Here is a 21,482-nt window from a genome sequence, read left to right as displayed (position 1 = left end):
TAGAGATTGGAAATGTCAGAGATGAAAAGGGTTATCTTTGCTTCCTTATTGAATTTTATTTAATTAAATGAATGTTTTCAAAAAGAAATATTAAAAAATATAACCATAATTGAATAGATTTTTGTCACAGATAATTGTTTTGTTCTCAGAATAGAGCAATTTCATTAGAGAGTCATGCAATATTGTTAGTTTATCTGAGTTATTCATCACATTAAATCATCCAATAACCTTCAGAATGTTCAAGTTAAAAATATCCATATTGTAACCTGTACCAAAATTCAACTTTATTTTCTTTTCTTCTCTATTACACTTTGGTGCCATTTTTTCTAGTATTTACCATGGATTTTTAAATAAACCTGCTTATGTAATCCACTCAGAGTCACTTGTAAATATTCTTCAACAACTTTCACTCAATATGAAAGTTCAGGACTTTTACACTTTTTTTTTTACAAATGCATGAAGCACTTCCCTGCATGAGGTCTTCTACAAACTCTTCTTCTTTTCCACAAGTGTTCCTCCTATGCTTCCTGTCACATAGACAGCTTTCAGTTTTAGGTCTGAATAGAACTAGCACTTTGTAACAACTTTGTTTTTCTTGTCTAAAGTTTCATTGGAACAAACTGTTGGCACACAATTTATTAGGGCAAAAATAGATAATTTTGGGTTTGGGAATTTAGCTCATTGGTAGAGTGGTTGCCTAGCAAGCGCAAGGCCCTGGGTTTGGTCCACAGCTCCGGAAAAAAAAAGATAATTTTATTATCTCATATAACAAGAACTTATAAGTATCAACCAGTTTGTGGGAATCTTCCATGAATGTTTCAACAAGATACTTTCCTTTTATATTCCCAGTCTTTTGATTTGTTTCCAGATATCACGGATCCCATAATGGTTGGCTTAAAAAGGATTCACTGTCATGATAGAAAACTTAGTCTTAGAAATTCCCTGTTAGTTGCTACCTCTGAATAAGGATGTTTTAATCAGATCATGCAACTTGACTCCACAGAGATGTCATCCTTCTCTAGTTAGCATTTGCACACTTTTGTCCAAAATACCATGTCTTAGCCAGAGTTTCTATTGCTGTTATAAAATACCATGACCAAAAGGAGAAAAAAAGTTGGGAAAGAAAGTGTTTATTTTAGTTTACCTTTTCTTTTTTAAAATTTATTTAATAGAATTTTACAATCCAGATCTCATCCCTCTCCCAGCCCATATTCTGACTGTTCTACATCCCATACCTACTACCCACAAGCCCATCTGAATGAAGATGTTTCCCACTCCACCCCTAGTCTACCAGCCCTCTACACTCCCTGGGAACTCAAGTCTCTTGACTGTTATGTGCATCTTCTCTTGTTGTGTCCAGAAACAGAACTCCTTTCTTAGAGGCCTCATATTAGCTGGTGCATGATGCCTCATTGATGGCACAGTGTCTGAAAAAAAAAAAACACTGTGGTCCAGGTTAGTTAACACTGCTGGTCTTCCTACAGGGTTGCTCCCTCCTCAGCTTCCTCGAGCTTTTCCCTAGTTTGACCACAGGGCTTGGCAGCTTGTGTTCATTGACTGAGTGTAATTGTCTGCATCTGACTCTTTCAGCTGCTTGTTAGGTATTTCAGAAGGTAGTCATGTCAGTTCCATTTTGTGAACATGGCAAAGCATGAGTAATAGTGTCAGGCCTTGGGGGACTCTACTTAATTTGGTTCCCAGATATGGCTGGTCACTGGGATTCCTTTTACTCAGGCTCTTCTCTGGTTTTGTCCCTGAAGCTCTTTCGGACAGGAACAAATATGTGTCAGAGAATTGATTTGTGGATGGCCACCTTATCCCTCACTTGATGACCTCATTTCCTCATGGAGGTAGACTCTTCAAGTTCCCTCTACCCACTCCCGGACATTTCACTGAGTCCTGATAGTCTCTTACCTCTCAGGTCTCTAGAATATTCTAGAGCCACCACCTACCTCCAACACCTGAGCTCCTGAGGTTGCCTGTTTCCATTCATCCTGCTGACACTCAGGGTTTCAGTCCTACTCTCCACCAATAACTGACCATGTTCCCCTCTTTCCATTACTGTCTCCTTTCTCACCCAGGTCCCTCACTCTTCCCTCCTGAGGTTCATTTCTTCTCCCTCTAAAGTGGGATTGACATTCCTCACTTTTGCTGTTCAGCTTGTAAAACTTTTATTTTTCCTTTTATAAAAATTAGATATGTTTGTTTACATTTCAAATATTATTCACTTTCCCAGTTTTCCAGTCATAAGAAACCTATTCCTTTCCCCACCAGTTCTTCTATAAAGGTGTTCCCCCTCATAACCATCTCTTTTCCATCACCCCCTGACATTCCCCTCCCCTGGGGTTCCAGCTTTGGTAGGCCTCAGAGCTTCTCCTCCCATTGACGTATAACCAGGCCATTCCCTGCTACATTTGCAGTTGGCCCAATAGTTGTGTCCATATACATTCTTTGATTATTGGTTTAGCAACCGAAAATTATAGGTCATTGGCATTGTTGTTCTTATGTGCTTGAAGCCCATTCAGTCCTGGTAATCCTTTCTCCAAATTTGCTAACAAGAGGTTGGTTTGCATTCCACTGGTTTGCCAATAACCTTCACTTCTGTAATTGGCATGCTCTACCTGGGTCTCTCAAAAAAGATCTAGATCCATTTCCTGGTAGCATGCACTTCTTAGCGTCATCAGTGTTATGTAGTTTTGTGGCAGATTGTTCTTTCTATCTATCTACCTATCTATCTATCTATCTATCTATCTATCTATCTATCTATCTATCTATCTATCTATGTATCTCTATCCCCATCTTTCTATCTTAATCTATCAATCTGTCTATTTATCTCTCTCTCTCTCTCTCTCTCTCTCTCTCTCTCTCTCTATATATATATATATATATATATATATATATATATATATAATTTGTATGTATTTGGTGGTTCCTACAGCTATGTGGTTAGGTTGAATTTTAGGATGGATTCTGTGAAACTAGGTAAAAAAAAAAGTGGAATCAGGAAATGTCAATTCCAGACAGACTCCCTCCTGTTATTATGAACCTATTGAAGTTGAGGATTCTCTGGCCATCAAGCTATTCCTCTTCCTGCCAATCCTCCTGATTCTTGTGTTTGGCATGAAGAAAGAATCCTGGTAAAAACTCCAAAACCCTTAAGTCTGGTGCTGAGAACACAGGAAGGTAGATATTATAAAACTGATATCTAATGGGACTAGGTATCTGCATTATATAGTCCATGATGTCCTTTGTTTACTGATGTCTCATAATATCTGGATAAAATAAGGATTTGGGAATTATCATTTGAATTATGTACACAATATTTACACTGTTATATTCCTTCTATAGCTGGGCAGGCTTTATTGCTAATTCATTGCAAAAAATGGAATTGCAAAACAGAATTTTTTAGTACATATTCAGGAATATATAAATATAATGTCTCCTATAAAGAAAAGTACAATACAAAAATGAAGTACAATATTCAATCAATTAAAGGTCTGTAGGGAAAATATTGGCCTTTGGGAAACAGAAATTCTGCACTTCTTAGCTTCATCACTCTTATCTAGTTTTGGTGGCTGATATATATATATGTGTGTGTGTGTTTGTGTGTTTGTGTGTGTGTGTGTGTTTGTGTGTACATACACACATAAGTATGTGCATATATATACTTTTGGTGCCTCCTAGAGCTATTTGGTTTGGTTAGGTGGAATGTTAACATGGATTCTATGCATCTAGGTCAGAAATGTAAAATTTACAAATAACAATGTCAAATAGACTCCCTCCTGTATTTATGAAGGTATTGAAGTTGAGGATTCACTCTTCAAGCCTTTTATCTCTCTGCCCAACTTCCTGCTTCTTATATTTGTCTTAAGAAAGAATCATGGTCACACATCTAAAGTCTTCAAGTCTGGCCATGGGAACACAGACAGGTAGATAGTGTAGTAGAGATATCAAATGTGACTAGAGAACAGAAATGTATGGTCCATGTGGTCCTTTGCTTTAATGAGGTCTGGTAATCTTTGGATAAAATAAGGATTATGGAGTTTATCATTTGAAATAGGTACACAGTATTTACACTTTTATACTCATTCTATTGGTGGGCCCCTTTGATGCCAAAATCATAGCAGGAAGTGGAATTGGAAAACAGAATTTTTGAGTACACATTCAGGAATATTTACAAAGTCTTCTATCAAGGAATATACAATAAGAAAGTGGAATACCATATTCATTTACAAAAAGGACAGGTCGGAAAATTCGGGCCTTTACAAACAGAGAAAACCTAAAAAATTGAAATGTATGTCATGGGAATGAACATGGGAATAAAAAATATTATACAGAAGAATCTCCTCCACTTCAAGTTCCTAGATCATTTCTACCCATGCCAGGAACCTGACGAAATTTCTCCATTCAGAGCATGTAACCACAAGTGAAGTAAAGAGAAGTCTCTAGCTTTAAAGAGAAGGAGTACATAAAGGTTTCCCCTGTGTCACAGGAGACATACCTGGAAAAAGCACTCTAGATACTGGTCAATATAAGGAAAGCTGTTTGCAGGTAGGCCATTGCAGTTCTCACAGACATCATCATTAGGCCTTCCATGAAAAATCTCTTGTATCCTGGAGGGCCCTAGCCTCTCCTGTGATGTCACAAGTGTTGTCCTATCTGCAAATAACTCTCAGATATTCCTTCAGTACCTACAGGGTTTACTAATTGGCCTCTAGTTCACAGCAAACAGCCATTTGGGAGTGAGAATGAAGGGGATGTAAAACTCAGCCATGTCTTGGTATTAAAAAAAAGGAAAAAAATATGTGAACACTAAGAAATCTCACTGAGTCCTTGGTAGGAGTTGAGTAGGTACTTAGAAGAAATAAAATTAATCTGAGCCTTCCACACATGGAATAAGGAGCTCAGAGACTGTCAGAAGCATGTGGACCCCACTGCTTCTAGTGGTTCCTGTAAGTCAGAGAGTTTATATCATTAATATCTTAATTCCAAAAGCCAGGTGTTGGGAAGGGCACTGTTCTTTTCCTTAGAACTCATGACTTTTATTTTTTTTGCTCAGAAGAAAAAGGTCCTAAGGAAGAAGTGAAAGATAAGTATTCTGTACTCATCTCAGGGTAAACTCCTTGATTATTTGGATACCTATAGTGCAGTTTGTGTCTGATACTGTTATTTAGGAGAGAGACGTGTTTCTAGTTCATCATATCAGTCTTTCCGATAGTATTGCTGAATCCCATTGCCTGATTGTGACCCTTTAGATTTCTCAGTCAATAGGTTTGATTATATGGCACTTTTCTTATCTATAACTTATTTGTTTTATTTTTTAGCAATTTTTATTTGATTTTTGCATATTTACATTACAAATATTTTTGCCTTTCCCAGTTTCCTGTCCATAAGATCCCTAACCGGTTCCCCTACTCTTCTGTATAATCCCCGTTACTGCCCTTTGACATTCCCTTGAATTGGTACTAAAACCTAGTACAGACCAAGGACATCTCGTTCCATTGGTGCCCAACAAGGCCATTCTCTGCTACAGATGCAGTTGGAGCCATAGGCGATCCATGTACAATCTTTCAATATTCATTTAGTACCAGAAAACTGGTTTTTTGGCATTGTTTTTCTTATCAGATTAAAAGACCCTTCAGCTCTTGTTATCCTTCCCCAAAATCTACCAACAAGAGATCTGTTTTCAGTTCACTGCTTTGCCACGATCATTCACGCCCGTGTTTGACATGCTCTGGCTGTGTCTCTCAGGAAACACCTATATATGTTTCTTCTAATCATGCACTTCTAAGATTCCTCAATCTTATCTAGTTTTGGTGGCTAATATATCTATGTATATGTATATGTATATGTATATGATGTATATGTATATGTATATGTATATGTATATGTGTATGTGTATGTGTATGTGTATGTGTATTTGTATGTGTATGTATATGTATATGTATATGTATATCTGTATATCTATATCTATCTATTTATCTATCTATATTTATATATATATATATATATATATATTCTATAGCTATGAGCTTAGATGGAATTTTAACATGGGTTCTGGGAAACAAGGTCAAGAAAGTAGAATCCACAAATGACAGTGCCAAATAGACTCTCTCCAGTTCTTATGAACCTAATGAAGCTGAGGTTTCACTGGACCTCAAGCTATTCCTCATCCTCCACATCCTCCTGAATCTTATGTTTGGCCTGAAGAAAGAATCATGGTAAAACATCCAAAACCCTCAAGTCTCTTTACTGGAACACAATAAGGTAGATAATCCAAACTGATATCAAATGGGATTAGAGAACCAGTGAATTCCATAGTCCATGTTGTCCTTTGCATTGCTGATGTCTGGTAATTTTGGGATGAAGTAAGGATCTGGGTGTTTATCATTTCAAGTAGGTACACCATATTTACACTGTTATACTCATTCTATAGCTGGGCACATTTGTTGCCAAAATCATTGCAGAAAATGGAATTGGAAAACAGAATTTTTGAGTACACATTCAGCAATATTTGCAAAGTCCCATATTGAGGAATGCACAATAAGAAAGTGAAATACAATTTTCATTCGAATGAAGATCTGTAGGGTAAATACTGACCTTTGGGAAACAGAGAAAACCTACAAAATTGAACTGTATTTCACGATATGTACCTGGGAATAAAATTAATATCCAGAAGAATGTCTTCCACTCCATGTTACAAGAACTTTTCTACCCATTCTCAGCCCTTGACTAACTTTTTTTCCATTCAGAGCATGTAACCACTAATAAAGCAAAGAGAAGTCTCTAGATGTAGAGAGATGGAGTACATAAAGGTTTCCAATGAATCACAGGATACATACGTGGAAAGGGCAAGCTCAAATCTGGTCCATGTAAGGAAAGCTGTTTAGCAGGGAGGCCATGACATTTCTCAGTAATGTCATCATGAGGTCCTGCCTGAAGGATCTCTTGTAACCGGGAGAGCTTTATCTTCTTCTTTGATGTCACAAGTGTTGTCATGACTGCATTTCCTCTCAGGTATTCTTTTAGTACCTCTAGTGTTTAGTAATTGGCATCTAATTCAGAGAAAACAGCTATTTGGGAGTGAGAACAAAGAGGATGATGAGATCAGAAGTGTGGATAAGGAAGAGGCCCTTCTGTCCTTGTCTAAAAAAAGGAAGAAATATTTGTGCTTGTGAAAGTTCAGTGACTCCTTGGTAGGGGCTGAGTGGTACTGCTGAACAGACAGCATTGATCTGAGCCTTCCACATATGGGAATCAGGAGCTGGGGTCCTCTCAGAAGCTTCTGGACTTCTCTGTTCTTATGGTTTCTGGAAGTCAGAGAGTTTATACCATTCATTTCATTATTTCAAATGCCAAGTAATGGGAAGGGCACAGTTGTTTTCCTGAGAGCACATGGCCTTTATTCTTTTTGACAAGAAGAAAAAGGCCCTAAGGAAGAAAGGAAGGACAAGTATTATATCCGTAGCTCAGAGTAAACTCCTCCATGCTTTAGATATCTACTGTGCAGTTTGTGTCTGACAGTGATATCTGCAAGAGAGAAGTGCTTCTAGTTGAGACATCACCATCTCACTGTTTCCACTATTATATCTCTGACTACCATTTTCTGACAGTGACACATTACATTACTGAGTAAACAGCTGTTTTTAGCTGGCATTTTTTTTAATTTACTTCATATATATATATATATATATATATACATACATATACATATATATATTACAAATTTTATTTGTTTTATTAAACAAACTAATTTCTATATTCATATTAAAATATTATTTCCTTTAAGAGTTTCCTCCCATAAGATCCCGAACTGATCCCTCTCCATTTCTTCTCTCCCTTCATCTTTTCGTTAACTGGGAGTCAAACCAAGGGCTTCTACTTCCATTAATGACCAACAAGGCCTTCCTCTGCTATATATGCAGTTGGATGCATAGGTCTGTCAAAGTACAGTCTTTGAATATTGGTTTAGCACCAGAAAGCTCTGGTTCATTGACTGTTGTTCTTATGGGGTTAAAAGCCCCTTCTGCTCTTGTTATCCTTTCTCAGAATCTACAAACAAGAGGTCCTTTACAGTTCACTGGATTGCCACTAACATACACTCCTTTATTTGACATGATCTAGGTGTGTCTCTCAGGATATACCTATATCTGATTCCTGGCAGAATGCACTTCTTAGCTTCATCACACTTATCTAGTTTTGGAGGCTGATGTGTGTGTGTGTGTGTGTGTGTGTGTGTGTGTGTGCGTGTGTATGAACATATATATATGAACATATATATATGAACATATATATATATATATATATATTTAATGTATTTTGGTAGCTCCTACAACTATTTGCATAGGTGGTTAGGTTGAATGTTAACATGCATTCTGCACAAATAGGTCAGGAATGTAGAATTTACAAATGACAATGTCAAATAGATTCCCCCTGTACTTATGAAGGTATTGAAGTTGAGGATTCACTGTTCCTCAAGTATTTCTTCTCCCTGCCCATCCTCCTGTTTCTTATATTTGGCCTTAAGAAACAATCACAGAAACACATCTAAATCTTTAAGTCAGGTCATGAGAATACAGGAAGGTAGATAGTGTCGAACAGATATCAAATATGAGTAGAGAACTGAAATGTATAGTCATGTGGTCCTTTGCTTTATTGATGTCTGGTAATCTTTGGATAAAATAAGGATTTGGGAGTTTGTCATTTGAAGTAGGTACACAGTATTTACACTGTTATACTCACTCTATAGCTGGGGCCCATTTGTTGCCAAAAACGTAGCATAAAATGGAATTTGAAACATAATTTTGAATACATATTCAGGAATATTTATAAAGTCACCTATCAAAGAATGTACAATAAATCAGTGAAATACAATATTCCTTCATCTAAAGGTCTGAAGGGAAAATACTGGCCTTTACAAGAGAGAGAAAACATTGAAAATTGAACGGTATGTCACAGGTTTGGACCTGGGAATAAAAATATTATCCAGAAGAATCTTCTCTGCTCCACGTTCCTAGATCATTTCTACCCATGCCAGGACCCTGAATAACTTTCTCCATTCAGAGCATGTAAACACTATTGAAGCGAGAGATGGAGTACATAAAGGTTTTTCCTGTGTCACAGGAGACATACCTGGAAAAGGCACTCTCACATCTGGTCAGTGTAAGGAAAGCTGTTTGTAGGTAGGCCATGGCGGTTCTCAGTGATATCATCATTAGGCCTTCCATGAAAAATCTCTTGTATCCTGGAGAGCCCTATTTTCTCCTGTGTTGTCACAAGTGTTGTCGTGTCTGCAAATGCCTCTTGTATATTCATTCAGTATAATATAGGGTTTACTAATTGGCCTCTAGTTCAGAGGAAACATCAATTTGGGATTGAGAACAAAGAGAATGTAAAGCTCAGAGATGTTGAGAACGAAGATGGCCTTCTGTCTTGGTATAAAAAAAAAGGAAGAAATATGGCGACCCTGGGGAATCTCACTGAGTCCTTGGTAGTTGTTGAGTAGGTAAGAAGAAGAGATAGAATTGATCTGAACCTTCCACACCTGGAATCAGGAGCTCAGAGCCTGTCAGAAGCATCTGGACTTCCCTGCTTCTAGTGGATCCTGTAAGTCAGAGAGTTTATATCATTAATATCTTTATCCCAAAGGGCAGGTGTTTGGAAGGGCACTGTTCTTTCCTTAGAGCTCATGGCTTTTATTTTTTTTTTTTTTGCCCAGAAGAAATAGGTCCTAAGGAAGAAGTTAATGACAACTATTGTGTCCACAGCTCAGAATAAACTCCTTGATTATTTGGATACCTATTGTGCAGTTTGTGTCTGATACCGGTGTTTAGGAGAGAGACATGTTTCTAGTTCATCATATCAGTCTTTCCACTAGTAGTACTCTGACTCCCTTTGTCTGATAGTGACCCTTAATATTTCTCAGTCAATGTGTGTGAATAGATGGCAGTCTTATCTTTACCTTATTTATTTTTTTTTGCTTTTTAGCAATTTTTTTGCTTTATTAATTTGATTTTTCCATATTTACATTTCAAATATTTATGCCTTTCCCAGTTTCCTGCCTATAAGATCCCTAACCAGTCCCCCTACCTTTCTTGTATAATCCCCCTTACTGCCCTTTGACATTCCCTTGATTTGGTAATGGAACCTAGTTTAGACCAAGGGAATCTCCTTCCATTCGTGGCCAATAAGGCCATTCTCTGCTACATATGCAATTGTAGCCATAGGTCTATCCAAGAACAATCTTTGAATATTCGTTTAGTACCAGGGAACTCTGGTTCGTTGGCATTGTTTTTCTTATCGGATTGAAAGCTCCTTCAGCTCTTGACATTCTTTCTCAAAATCTACCAACAAGAGATCTGTTTTCAGTTCACTGGTTTGCCACTACCATTCACTTCTGTATTTGACATGCTCTAGCTGTTTCTCTCAGGAAAGACTTATATCCCTTTCTTCTAATCATGCAATTCTATGCTTCATGATTGTTATCTAGTTTTGGTGGGTGAAGCAGTTTGCATAAGGCACTTTGGTGGAGATGGGGGACATCTTTGACTGTCTTTGTGAGTGGACATAGCTTTCTCCCATGGTTTGCAGCTGGCGAAGGTATTAAAGTCACTTGTGGAGAGGGGGTAGGACTTAATCTATTTGTGTAATATGAGAAATCATTGAGATTACCTTTAAAAATAGAAATTTTGCAGCCCTCTTTGTCTGATAGGGCCTGTTGTACCTCGCCTTACAAGAGATGTCTTCTCCAAAACATTTGGAGGAGAATTGGAAAGACTGGAGACCTGTAGAATAGGGAATGAACATTTGAAACTCCTTTGGAAACTCTGTCGGACAGAGAGCTGATCACCCAGAATTCTGGGCAGTACTTAGACTTCAGGGATGGAGAGACTGCCACTTCTGCCCACCTGTGCCCACATCCCTAGCCCAAGAGGAAACAGCATAGTGCCGCTGGACACATGAATATAGGAGCAGTCAAGCTGTAGGAGTCCTGCAGTACAAATGGCATATGGATCGGAACTGGTCCAAACAATATCCTACACACAAATCTTCTGTGGATGGGGAACACTTAGATCATCAGAAGGGCAGAAACTCCTGAGAACTCTGCTCACATTCCTGACAAAAAAAACAAAAACAAAAACAAAAAACACCTAGCTCCATCTGGGCCTCCTGTTCATAGTGACCTAGTAGACATTTCTGGTTGCAACTCTCATTGAGAGCTGAATGGCTGCCCAAGAAGCAACTTCAGGTCTGAGACCAGAGGTGAATACAACTATTCTGCACTAAGTGACCTGACTAGTGGATTCAGGACATGCAAAAGCAGAACTCCTCTGGGACCAGGCACTTCCAGTTTCTAGCTGGCTCCTGAACCTTGCTGATCCTGGCCCAGAGCTCCCTGCTCCTAGACGATGTGGGAGAGAGAGCTGATCACCCAGGAGTCTGGGCAATACTGAGCATACAAGGCACAGAGACCGCAACTTCTGCCCTCCATTACCCATATCTCTGGCCCAAGGCAAAACAGCATAGTGCCTCTGGACCCAGGAATATAGGAGGATTAAAACTGCAGGAGCACCATGTTCCAGACTGTGCCTGGATCTGAACAGAACTGATTAAACAGCTCCCTGCACACAAATCCTGAAAGTGGAAGAACTAGAACTTCAGAGGAGCAGACATTCCTGGGAAACCAGAGGAGACTACTCTCTGCCCAGATTACTGGCTCAATAGGAAAACACCTTGTGCCTTCTGTGCTCCCTCCCCCCCACAGAAGGATATAAGAGAAATATGTGAAGTTCCTTCTGGTTCCAGCCCACAGGGACAGCTGAAAGCCAGTGGACAGGAAAAACTGCATGCATGAGGTAAGAATTCTCTGTTCCCATAACTGGGTAAAAACAAAATAGGAAAACATGTCTACAGCAGTCCTGACACATGAGCCTACAGGACGGTCAAGCCACTCTCAGAAAGAGCAAGACACGCTAACTCCAGAGAAACCTGATGGATAGAGGCAATAACAGGAATTCAAACAACAGAAATCAAGACTACTTGGGCTCATCAGAGCCCAAATCTCCCAACAATGCAAACACTGGATATCCAAACACACCAGAAAAGCAAGATCTAGATTTAAGTTCACATTTTATCATGATCATGGAGGATGTTAAGGAGGTCATAAATAACTCCCTTAAGAAAATACAGGACAACAGAAAATACAGAAGTAAACAAATAGAATCCCAGAAAGAGGGAACACAAAAGTACCTTAAAGAACTAATGAAAAAAAAAAAAACAGGAGAAGAAAATGAACAAAAAAATCCAGGAGTTAAAAATGGAAACAGATACTATAAAGAAAGCACAAAGGAAGACAACCCTGGAGATGGAAAACCTAGAAAAGAGACCAGGAGTCATAGATGTGAGCGTCACCAACAGGATAAAAGATATGGAAGACATAATCTAAGGAGCAGAAGATTCCTTGACACAACTGTCAAAGATAATGTAAAAAAAAAAAAAAAAAAAAAAAAAAAAAACTCCTAGCCCAAAACACAGGAAATCAAGGACACAACAAGAAGATCAAACCTAAGGATAACAGGTATAGAAGAGGGTGAAGACTGCTAACATTAAGGGACAGTAATATCTTCCACAAAATTATAGAATAAAACTTCCCTAATCCGAAGAAAGAGATGCCCATAAACATACACAAAGCCTACAGAACTACAAATAGGTTGGACCAGAAAAGGAAACCCTCCCATCACATAATAGTAAAAACACCAAATACACAAAAAAATAAAAATATTAAAAGCAGTAAGTATATGTATAAATAACATATAAAGGCAAACCTATCAGAATTACACCAGAATTTTCACTAGAGACTATGAAACCCGGAAGATCCTGGACAGATATCATACAGACCCTAAGAGAACAGAAACGCCATCCTAGGCTACTTTATCCAGCAAAATTCTCTATTAACATAGATGGAGAAACCAAGATATTCCATGACAAACCCAAATTTACACAATATCTTTCTAAATATCCAGTAATACAAAGGACACTAACTGGCAAATCCCAAAACAAGGAGGCAAGTAAAATCATAAAGCAAGAATTAATCTTTTCACAACAAAATAAAGAGAAGGGAAGCACACAAACATTAACTATCCTCCAATTATGAAAATAAGAGAAAGTGATCATCGCTATTCCTTAATATCTCTCAACATCAATGGACTCAATTCCCCACTAAAAATACACAGATTGACACACTGGATATGTAATGAGGACAAAGCATTTTGCACTACAGGAAACACACTTCAGAGACAAAGACAGACACTACCTCAGAGTAAAAGGCTGGAAAATATCTTTCCAAGCAAATGATCTGAAGAAGCAAGCTGGAGTAGCCATTTTAATATCATATAAAATTGACTTTCAACCAAAAGTCATCAAAAAGCATAAGGAAGGACACTTTATATTCATCAAAGGAAAAATCCACCAAGATGAACTTGAAATCATAAATATCTATGCTCAAAATAAAAGGGCACCTGCATACATGAAAGAAATCTTACTAAAGTTAAAAGAACATATAGCAGCACGAATAATAAGAGTACGAGATTTCAACACCCCATTCTCACCACTAGACAGATCACGGAAAGAGAAATTAAACAGAGACATAGACAGACTAACAGAAGGATTAAACCAAATGGACTTAAGAGATATTAGAGAACATTCTATCCAAAACAAAAGGATTTAACTCCTTCTCAGCCTTTCATGGCACTTTCTCCAACATTGACCATATAATCAGTCAAAAAGCAGGCCTCAAAGGATATGGAAATATAGAAATAATTCCATGCACTCTACCAGACTACCATGGGCTTAGGCTGTCCTTCAATAACAATCGGGAAAGAACACCCACATATACATGGAAGTTGAATAATGCTCTACTCAATTATAACTTGGTCAAGGAAAAATTAAAATAAGAAATTAAAGACTTCTTATAATTCAATGAAAGAGAAGGTACAATATACCAAACTCTTGGAACACAATGAAAGCTGTGGTAAGAGGAAAACTCATAGCTCTGAGTGCCTGGAGAAAGAAACAGGAGAGACTATCCATCAGCAGATTGACAGCACACCTAAAACCTCTAGAACAAAAAGAAGCAAATACATGCAGGAGTGGTAGAAGGCAGGAAATAATCAAACTCAGTGCTGAAATCAACCAAGTAGAAAAAAGAAAAGTGACAATACAAGGAATCAACAGAACCAATACCTGATTCTCTAAGAAAAATCAACAGGATACATTAACCGGAAACCAGACTAACAGGAGGAAACAGAGAGTGTGTCCAAATTAACAAAATCAAATATTAAAAAGGGAGACATTACAGCAGAATCAGAGGAAATTAAAAAAAAATCATTGTACTACAAAAGGCTATGTTCAATGAAACTTGAAAATCTGGAGAAAAAGGACTAATTTCTAGACAAATACAAGGGGCCAAAGCTAAATCAGGAAAAGTAAACCATTTAAATAACCCATAACTCCCAAAGGAATACAAGCAATTGCCAAAACTCTCCCAACCAAAGAGTCCATGATCAGATTGATTTAGTGCAGATATCCATCCAAAATTCATTGAAAATAACATAACAATACTGTTCAAACTCTTTAATAAAATTGAAACAGATGGAGTACTACCAAATTGCTTTCATGAAGCCACAAATACTCTAATCACTAAAACACAGAAAGACCCAAAAAAGAAAGAGATCGTCAGACGAATTTTCTTATCAATATCGACACAAAAATACTCAATGAAATTCTTACAAACCTAATCTTACAACACATTAAACAATCATCCACTATGATTAAGTAGGATTCATCCCAGGCTTGCTGGGATGCTTTAATATACAGAAAACAAACAACGTAACCACTATATAACAAACTTAAAGGTAAAAACCACATGATCCTTCATTAGATGCTGAGAAAGATTTTGACAAACTTCAACATCACTTCATGATAAAAGTCCTTGAAAATAAAGGAATTTAAGGCCCACACCTAAACATATATAGCAAATGTGTAGTTAACATTAAACTAAGTGGAGAGAAACTTAAAACAATCACACTGAAATCAGGGACTAGACAAGGCTACCCACTCTCTCACAATTTATTCAATATAGTTCTAGTCATCTTAGCCAGAGCATGCACACACTGAAGGAGGTCAAAGGGATATAGATTGGAAAGGAAGAAGTCAAAATAGCACTGTATGTAGTTGATATGATAGTATACTTAGTGACCCCAAAAGTTCCACAAGAGAATTACTAAGCCTGATAAACTATTTCAGCAAAGTGGCTGGGTATAAAAATAACTCTGCACAAAAGCTAAACAAGCAGAGAAAGAAACTAGGGATAAGACACTCTTCACAATTGCCTCAAATAATATAAAATATCTTGGGGTGACTTTATCCGAGCAAATAAAAGATATGAGCACATGAGCAGAACCTCAAGTCTCTGAAGAAAGTGAAGGAGATTTCAGAAGATGGAAAGATCTCCCATGTACATGTCCTGACAGGATTAATAGAATAAAAATGGCCATTGTACCAAAAGCAACCTAAAGATTCATTCCAATCCCCATCAAAATTCCAATCCAATTCTTCATAGAGTTGGACAGAAAAGTTCATAAATTCATCTGGAATAACAAAACACACAGAATAGCTAAAACTGTCTTCAACAATAATGGACTTCCTTGGGAATCATTATCCATGAACTCAAGCAGTATTACAGAGTAACAGTGATAAAGACTGTATGGCATTGAGACAGAGGCAGCCAAATAGACCAGTGGAATAGAACTGAAGACCCAGAAATGAAACCACACACCCATGATCACTTAATTTTTAAGAAAGGTGCCAAAACCATCCAATGGGAAAAAAGATAGCATTTTCAGAAAATGGTGCTGGTTCAACAGGAGGTCAGCATGTAGAAAAATGCAAATTAATCCATTCTTACTGCCCTGTAGAAAGCATAACTCCAAGTGCATCAAGTACCTCCACATCAAACCAGATACACTCAAACTAATAGAAGAACATTGGGGAATCATCTGGAACACATGGGCACTGAAGAAAATTTCCTTAACAAAACACCAATGGCTCATGCTCTAAGATCAAGAATTGACAAATGTGATCTCATAAAACTACAAAGCTTCTGTATGGCAGAGGACACTGTTGTTAGGACAAAATAGCAACCAACAGATTGGAAAAAGATCTTTACAATCCTACAGCAGATAGAGGGCTAATATCCAAAATATACAAAGAACTCATGAAGTCAGACTAAAGGGAAACAAATAACCCTATTGAAAAATGGAGTTCAGAGCAAAACAAAGAATTAACAGCTGAAGAATTTAGAATGGCAGAGAAACACCTAAATAAATGTTCAACATCTTTAGTCATAAGGGAAATGCAAAACAAAACAACCCTGAGATTCTACCTCATACCAGTCAGGATGGATAAGATGAAAACTCAGGTGACAGCAGATGCTGGCGAGGATGTGGAGAAAGAGGAACACTCCTCCATTGTTGGTGGGATTGCAAACTGGTACAACCATTCTGGAAATCAATCTGGAGGTTCCTCAGAAAATTGGACATTGAACTAACTGAAGAACCAGGTATATCTTTCTTGGGCATATACCGAAAAGATGCTCCAACATATAAAAAAGACACATGATTCACTATGTTCATAGCAGCATTATTTATAATAGCCAGAAGCTGGAAAGAACCCAGATTCCTTCAATAGAGGAATGGATACAGAAAATGTAGTACATCTTCAAAATGGAATATTACTCGGCTATCAAAAGCAATGCCTTTCTGAAATTCATAGGCAAATGGATGGAACCAGAAAATATCATCCTGAGTGAGGTAAACCGATCACAGTAAAACACACATTGCATACCCTCATTGATAAGAGGCTATTAGCGCAAATGCTTGAATTACCCTAGATGCACAGAACTAATGAATCTCAAGAAGGATGACCAAAATGTGAATCCTTCACACCTTCTTTAAAACGGTAACAAGAATACCCTTGTCAGAGAATAGGGAGGCAAAGTTTACAGAGGCTGAAGGAATACCCATTCAGAGCGTGCCCCACATGTGGCCCATACATATACAGCCACCAATCTAGATAAAATGGATGAAGCAGCAAAGAAGTGCAGGCCAACAGAAACAGAAACTTTGTCTACTGAGAGACAAAGCCAGAGTATGGCAAATACTTAGGCAAATGCCAGCATCAAACCACTGAACTGAGAAAGGGATCCCAGCTGAAGGAATCAGAGAATGGCTTGAAAGAGCTGAAGAGGCTCAAGAACCCAAGTGCAAAAAAAAAATGCCATAATTCCTTTTGTTTCTACTTGGTTGATTTCAGTACGGAGTTTGATTATTTCCTGCTCTCTAGCCCTTTTGTTGCATTTGGGTTTTTATTGGTTCTGAGATTTCAGGTGTTCTGTCAAACTGCTAGTGTACCAGAGCTCCTGTTTCTTTGTGGAATCTCTCATAGCTATGAGTTTTCCTCTTAGCATTGTTTTTTTTTTTGTGTGTGTGTGTTCCCAAGTTATGCCTTCATTGTCATTAAATTCTAAAAAGTCTTTACTTTTTTTTCTTTATTTCTTCCTTGAACTAGTTCTCATCGAGTAAATCATTCTTCAGGTACCATGTATATGTGGGTCTTTGGTTGTTCTTGTTGTTATTGAAGACCATTCTTAGTCTGTAGTGATCTCATAGGATGAATGGGATTAATTCAATCTTCTTGTATCTGCTTATGCCGGTTTTGTGATGGATCATAATTTCAGTTTTGGAGAAGGTACCATGTAGGACTGAGAATAAAGTGTCAGGAGCCATAACAGGACAAGCTAAAAACTAGCAGGTGATCATCCTCAGATGGACAGCCTCGGATTATTTTATAATCCACAACTGGTTTGCCCTTATTAAGCAAGGCTGTAAGGGATTCATTTTGGGAAAGTTTCCTGCTATTGAAGTGCTATTCCTGTTGTTAATATTAGATATATATATATAACAATCCTTGAGTAAGATCACACACATTTGGAGCAGATCTCTGCAGGCCACAAAGTTGTACTGTCCCGCAGTGATGCTATACAGACAAGTAGATGAATCTTTAGTCTTAATAATGATCCTACAATAATTCCTAATATTATATCAATGGTCATTTAGCTTTTTATAATGGGACTTCTATAAGTCTCTTTCTAATAGTCAAAATTGCAGTGACAACTCTGCCAGTCTCCCAGGTATCACCAGTTAATTGTTCTGAGATAGTAAACAGTCTTTCCCCTACTTAGGACACATTCCAAGAGGTTGCAAAACAGTTATCAAGAGACATAAAAAGAGAACAAATGATTTGTTACAGGTGCAAGGACAGAGGATAAGATATTGACTGTGTTTATCTGTAAATAACTTCTCTATCAACTATGGTTTTGGATATTCAGAGAACCTGTAGAGCTGACACTGGTGATGAAGGTTTAGCCAGATAATTACTCCTGATGGATATTCACGTAAACATTCTCGGTTGTAAAATTGTATATCAATTTATGCTTTGATCTTTCATATGAAATAGTGATAATCATTGTAACACGTGATCATGTATTCTGAAAGATGTTTAGGTGCTGAGGACAAAGAGAAGACACACAGAAGGACTGAGACATAAGGTCTGAACTGGAAGGACAGAGACAGATGGACTGGGCTCGATAGTGGCTGAGCTGAAAAGTCCGGTTTGAGATAAGGAGAACTGAGCTAAGTAGAGCTGATACAAAAAGATCTGGGCTGAGAAGAAATGTAGAGAGGAATAACTTATGTAACATAAGAGAGCAATCAGCAGAATGCAGAGGAAAAGAGGAAAAAAGAAGAAGCTGGAAAGAAAAGAAGGTGCAGGCAGGTTTGTCCTTACCATGGGACAGAAAAGGTCATTTCTTAGTACTAATGCAGGCTTAGTCTTGTTAAAAGGAAGAAGTCTTTTCTCTTACAAACTTGGGATGAATAAACTTAGCATTAAAAGGGTAGAAGCAATTTCTTTCTCTCTGAAATATAGATTGGAGTCCATCTTTCTGCACTGGTCCTTGGTCTTTTGCTCAATATGCATATGTAAGTATGGATGTCTGTGTAAGTATGTAATTATGAGTTTTTGTGTGTAAGAATGTAATTGTGAGATTGCATGTAAGTTGGGCCCAGCTGAATTTGAGAGGAAATGTATCAATGCACGTTTATTGAATCCAGGTGTGAAATTATATGTTTATGCATATTTGTCTATGTAAAAGTTTTTAATTCTGTAATTGCCATGCACTTCTCATGGTTTAATAGATGTTGATGGCTCCAAGCTTCTCCCTAGCCTGACAAGCAAGAAGCATAAGGACAAAAGGGAAAAGGCTCCAGCAAGTAATCCTCTACTTTATCTCCTGCTGTTTTAGAATGAGGTGGTAAGTGCCAGAGACTGCAGTTTCTGGTCTCAGACAGCAGACCAGTTACACTAGCACAGCATAGTGACTGAGACATAGATAAGTAAATCAGGTACAGTAACATAGTAACTTAGACTTAGATAAGTAAACTTATTATTATACAGCAACCAGAAATATCTTGTAAGACAAAAACTTACCACATATATCGTAAGACAAAGTCTCACCATCCGCTAACACTCTTCCTCCTCAGCTGCCTCAAGAAGAACCAACAGGAGAAAGAAGATCAATCTTAGGGCTGGCCCATGAGGAGGTATATTATTTTTTAAGATGAAATGTTGTATTGATATTTGTTAAATACATTTGGTTCATACCTTGTTAGTTTCTTTGTGTCTTTGCTTAGTTTCTCTTTCCATGATCTGTCTATTTATGAGAGTGGTGTATTGAAATGTCCAACTATTATTGTATATGATATAATATATGTTTTGAGCTTTAGTAAAGTTTCTTTGACAAGTGTGTATGCCCTTCAATTTGTAGCATAGTTATTCAGTATTGAGTTTTTCTTGGTATATTTTTCGTTTGGTGAGTATGAAATGTCCTTTATTACCTTTTTTAATAACTTTTGCTTGAAAGTCTTTTTCATTTGATACTAGAATGGTTACGTCAGGTTCTTTCTTGGGAACATTTGCTGAAAAATTGTTTTACTGCCTTTCACTCTGAGGAAGCATTTGTCTTTGTCATTGAATTGTGTTCAGTTCATGCATCAAAATGATATATATATATATATATATATATATATATATATACATACATATATACATATATATACATACATATATATATACATATATATATATATATATATATTCAGTTAGTGTTTGTCTTTTTATGTAGAATTGAGTCCTTTGATGTTTAGTGTATTTGGGAACAATTGTTGCTTTTTTCTATTTTTTTTTGTTAGATGTCAAATTATGTTTCTGTGGCTATCTTATTTAACTTCTTTTGTGTTTTTTAAAAGTAGATTATTTTCGTGCTTTGTGTGGGGTGTAGTTTCCCAACTTGTGCTGGAATTTGCATCTACTATCTTTTGAAGGACTGGATTAATGGAAATATATTTTGTAAATTTGCTATTTACATGGCATATCTTGGTATCTCCATCTATGTAGTTGAGAGATTTTATAGTAGCCTGGGGTGCCATTTTTGTTCTTTTAGGATTTGTGTGATGTATGCCCAGGATCTGCTAACTTTCATAGTGTCTTTTATGAAGACTGGTGGAATTCTGATAGGTTTGCCTTTTTATGTTACTTGAACTTTTTCCCTTACTGCTTTTAATATTTTTTCTTTGATTTGTGCACTTTATATTTTGACTATTATGTGATGGTAGAAATTTCTTTTCTTGTCCAATTTTTTTGGAGTACTTTATTCTTTTCATATGGTTAAGGTTGTCTCTATCTTTAGGTTAGGGAAGATTTCTAGTATAATTTTGTTGAAGATATTTTCTGGCCCTTCAAGGTGGGAGTCTTCATTCTTTTCTATACCTATAATCCTTAGGTTTTGTCTTCTCATTTTCTCTGGGATTTCTGGGATGTTTTGGGTTAGGAGTTTTTTGTGTTTTGCATTTTTGACAGTTGTGTCAATGTTTTCTTTGGTACCTTCTGACCGTGATAATCTTTTCTATCTTTTATATTCTGTTGTTTGATGCTTGCATTCTTGACTCCTAATCTCTTTCCCAGGTTTTCCATATCCAGAGTGTCTCTCTTTGTGTGTTTGTTGTTGTTGTTGTTAATATTGTTGTTGTTGTTGTTGTTGTTATTGCTCTTTCTGTTTAAATATTTTTTTTTTCCTGATGGATTGTTCACTTCCTCCACCAGTTTGGTTATTGTCTCCTGTAATTCTTTAAGGGAGTTCTGCATTTCCTCTATAAGGGCTTCTATCTCTTTACATCTGTTGTCCTGTTTTTCTTTGAAGGAGTTACTTATGTCCTTCTTAAAATCCTTTAACCTCATCATGTTAAGTGATTTGAAGTACAAACATTTCTTTTTCTTTTCTGTTGTGTTGAGGATATCCTAACCTTGCG

At 37.2% G+C, this 21,482-nt stretch overlaps 1 long non-coding RNA gene across 1 annotated transcript in view; it reads right to left on the bottom strand.

Annotated features, from left to right (window-relative positions):
• Positions 1-1,150: 1,150 nt before the first annotated feature.
• The window catches only part of LOC134484808 (uncharacterized), a 37,646-nt gene continuing 17,314 nt past the window's right edge, over positions 1,151-21,482 (bottom strand). The window contains exons 2-3 of the long non-coding RNA XR_010062618.1: positions 19,606-19,658; positions 1,151-1,427 (exon numbers count right to left, since the gene is read on the bottom strand). This is a non-coding gene — a long non-coding RNA (uncharacterized LOC134484808). The remainder of the gene's footprint in view (positions 1,428-19,605; positions 19,659-21,482) is intronic.

Source organism: Rattus norvegicus (genome assembly GCF_036323735.1).
Source record: "Rattus norvegicus strain BN/NHsdMcwi chromosome Y unlocalized genomic scaffold, GRCr8 chrY_unlocalized_9, whole genome shotgun sequence".
Taxonomy (NCBI): domain Eukaryota; kingdom Metazoa; phylum Chordata; class Mammalia; order Rodentia; family Muridae; genus Rattus; species Rattus norvegicus.
Note: the sequence above shows the minus strand (reverse complement) of the source record. Positions and strands in the feature narration are given on the sequence as shown.